The sequence below is a fragment of the Cebus imitator genome, unplaced genomic scaffold (assembly GCF_001604975.1).
Source record: "Cebus imitator isolate Cc_AM_T3 unplaced genomic scaffold, Cebus_imitator-1.0 Scaffold83, whole genome shotgun sequence".
Lineage (NCBI taxonomy): Eukaryota > Metazoa > Chordata > Mammalia > Primates > Cebidae > Cebus > Cebus imitator.
The window spans coordinates 6,307,661-6,311,436 of record NW_016107398.1 but is presented as its reverse complement, the minus strand read 5'-3'; the positions used below and the strand labels follow the sequence as shown (position 1 = coordinate 6,311,436).

Below are 3,776 nucleotides of genomic sequence, written 5' to 3'. Positions count from 1 at the left end.
TATCAAAGAAATACTATAATGAAGTTTCTTGGTACTAAAGCATATGTACTTCCAAATTGAGTGTCCAGCACAATGAATGAAAAATAATCCACATCAAGATTCATCATCAAGTTTCCAAACAAGAATAAAGATTCCAGGCTGGGCACAGTGGCTCATCTCTGTAAATCCCAGTACTTTGGGAAGCCGAGGAGGGCAGATCACTTGAGGTCAGGAATTTGAGACCAGTCTGACCAACTAGAAACTCCATCTCTAGTAAAAATACAAAAAATAGCTGGGTGTGGTGGCGGGCACCTGAGGTTGCAATGAGCTGAGATTACACCAATGCACTCCAGGCTGGGTGACAGAGCAAGACTCCATCTCAAAAAAAAAAAAAGAATAAGCCTTAAAGGAGGACAGGATGAGGATGGAGAAAGACAGATGAAAAAAACATAAAGAGAATTAGGAATCACAATGGCATTGGCAGGCAGTACCAGGCAGTACAGCACAATGGAATCCACTTGATTTCTTTGTATTTCAGCTTAATAAAAAATTTAAAAGCTGGCTGTGGTGGCTCACGCCTACAATCCCAGCACTTTGGAAGGATTGCTTGAGCTCAGGGGTTTAAGACCAGCCTGGGCAACATGGAGAAACCTCATCTTTACTAAAAACACAAAAAATTAGCCAGGTGCAGTGGCATGTGTCTGTAGTCCTGGCTACTTGGAAAGCTGAGGCAGGAGGATCGTTTGAACCCAGGAGGTCAGGGCTGCAGCAAGCCAAGAACATACCACTGCACCCCAGCCTGGGTGACAAAGTGAGACCCTGTTTCAAAAAACAAATAAATTAATAAAATTCAGTATCTCACCACTTGCCATATAAGGAAACTATGACACAGAGCAGTGCAATAACTTGTCCAAGCACAAAGCTAATTAGAAATGGCAGGCTGGCCATGGTGGCTCACACCTGTAATTCCAGCACTTTGGGTGACAGAGGCAGGAAGACTGCTTGAAACCAAGAGTTCAAGACCAGCCTTGGCAGCACAGTTTGACTCTGTCTTTACAAGAAATTTTAATTAGCTAGGTGTCATGGTGTATACCTGTGGTCTCTGCTACTCAGGAGGCTGAGGTGGGAAGACTGCTTGAGCCCAGGAGGTCAAGGCTGCAGTGAGCAGTGATTGTATCACTGCAATCCAGCCTGGGCAACACAGCGAGACCCTGTCTCAAAAAAAAAGTAAAAAAAGGCAGGCGCAGTGGCTTATGCCTGTAATCCTTGCACTTTGGGAGGTCAAGGTGGGTGCATGGCCTGAGCCCAGGGATTCAAGCCCCACCTGGGCAACACAGACAGACCCCATCTCTACAAAAAAATTTTTTTAAACATTAGGCAGTTATGGTGGCACGCGCCTGTTGCCCCAGCTACTTGGGAGGCTGAGATGAGGACTGCCTGTGCCCGGGAGGTGGTGGCTGTAGCGAGCTGTGATCACACCACTACATTCCAGCCTGTGCAAAAGAGTAAGACCCTGTCTCAAAAAAGAAAGAGAGAAAGAGAGAATGAAAGAGAGACAAAGATGGAGAAGAGAAGAGAAGAGGAGAGGAAGAGAAGAGAAGAGAAGAGAAGAGAAGAGAAGAGAAGAGAAGAGAAGAGAAGAGAAGAGAAGAGAAGAGAAGAGAAGAGAAGAGAAGAGAAGAGGGCAAAACTGGGCTTCAAAGCCAGGCTGTCAGAGTTCCTTGTCTAGTCAGTGCCTAACCAATCAGCCCTCCTGCAAATGACAGCTGTACTCTAAACAAAACACAAAAAAAACAGCTTCCTGAGGCTCAGCTGACTGAAAAAAGGCAGGCAGATTTTGCGGGAGTTTGAAACTTGGAAGAGAGAACAGCACACAGTTAGTCCCTCTCTTCCCCCACAACTTTTTCTCTCTGGTTTGCCCTCAGGATGGCAGCTGTAGCCCAGGGTGGCAGCAGCAGGCCAGGGGTCAGGGGTCTGGGGCGGGCAGCCAATCCTCTAATGGGAAGCCAACCATCCTTCTGGCAGGAAGATGCAGGCTGCCAGAAACTGCAGAGGAATCCAGAAACAGGAAAGTCAAAGAAGAAAAATCCCAAATTCTGCGTTTAAACTCAGTTCAAGTTTCCACACACGTGCTGGGGGAAACAAAGCAACTTCTAAGCAAGAACTGAGCTCTGAGCCGCTGCAGGAGTGGCTGTTTGCAGCTTGAGTCTAGCCAAGCTGATTGCCTGCTAAACTGAAAACACCAACACCATTCACAGCAACCCAACAGAATCCATACCGTTCTGTTATATGACACCTCCACCATCATTTCACAATGTCCAGGATACAACACAACGTCACTCGGCACAGGAAGACTCATGGAGCTGACATGCCAACTCAGGACACACAGATGTGGAAATTCTCAGACAAGCAATTTAAAGCAGACATTATAATTACATACTTACCACAGGAAAGTGAAGAAAAATACACTCAAAGAATAAAAAGATGGGAAATCTCAGCTGAGAAACACAAAATATAAATGAGAACCAAACACAAGCAGTGCCTACTCTCCAGCTGTCAACCATAGCTACCTTACTATTGAGCGTAACAGTCCTCAATAAACACTGGTTACTATTATTATCAGCCTTATTAACAATGACATTGGAACCTAGAACATGACAAAGCAATGCTTACAAAACTCGGAAAGAATACAGTTTATACCATTTCCAATTTAGAAATCTCTAACCAAAGACTCAAGTGTGAGATTAGAACACAGATAACACGCAAGATCTTAAAAATGCATCTCCATGGTACCCTTTTTTGGGATCTGTTGGAATACATGTTTCATGAAAATAAGAAAACCAAGAAAAAAAGAGGACAGCGACTTCAACAAAGGAGAGAAGTGAAGTGAATTTCATGCTGAAAGGAAGCTTCAGGATGCCTGCTGTGCAGCAAGCTGAGAGCAATCTGTCCAGACCAAGCAGGAGGGCAGAGGGCTCCAGGAGGGGCGACTCAAAACGCACGCACACACAGAGACAGGTTACCTGAAGGGTTTGACTGTGTTTAGAGGAATTTTTTATAGCTCTGACAGAGAATTTGGGAAGGAATTCATGATAAGTATATTCATGATATATCCATTAGCTCCAAGACATTGAAAGTTACACAAAAAAGCAGATATGATTTCAACATATCATCTGGTATCACTGTAAATTATATTTACATGGTAATACATACTATTTTAATAAAAATAAAAATTTTTTCACTAAAACAGCATCTCGGCTTGGCTATCATTCCATCATAATATGTTTCTCATATACCTTTTGCTTTTTAAAATTATGAAATATTTGAAGCATCCAGGAAAGTATAGCAAATAAAATATAGAACATACATGTATCTAGTACATAGCTTAGAATTAGTCATATATACTTCAGGTCTTCGTTGTTAACTATTACAGCTGAAGTCTCCTGTGTAGACTTATCTCATTTCCTTTGCTCTCCCCACAGCAGGAATCACCATGCTAAATTTGGTGTTTCATTTTTCCTATGTATGTTTTTATATTATTACCACGATTCCTCTCAGCAACAATACAGAATTTTCTTGCATGTTTCAAATTTTAAGTAAATGTGCTAATCTGTATGGCTTTGGGGCTTTCTTTGTATTTTCTTTTCATTCTTTTAACTCAACAGAGGTTTTTCCATATTGATCCACATAACTCTAGTTAATTCATTTTGACTGCTACATTACACGCTGATGCAACTATACCACACTTACCCATCTCATGCTTATAAGCACTGAATCTGTTTCCAGCTTTTTGCTTT

At 42.5% G+C, this 3,776-nt stretch overlaps 1 protein-coding gene across 1 annotated transcript in view; it reads right to left on the bottom strand.

The window, feature by feature from the left end:
* Positions 1-3,776, bottom strand: part of FNTB (farnesyltransferase, CAAX box, beta) — a 76,624-nt gene that overhangs the window by 22,873 nt on the left and 49,975 nt on the right. The window lies entirely within an intron of this gene.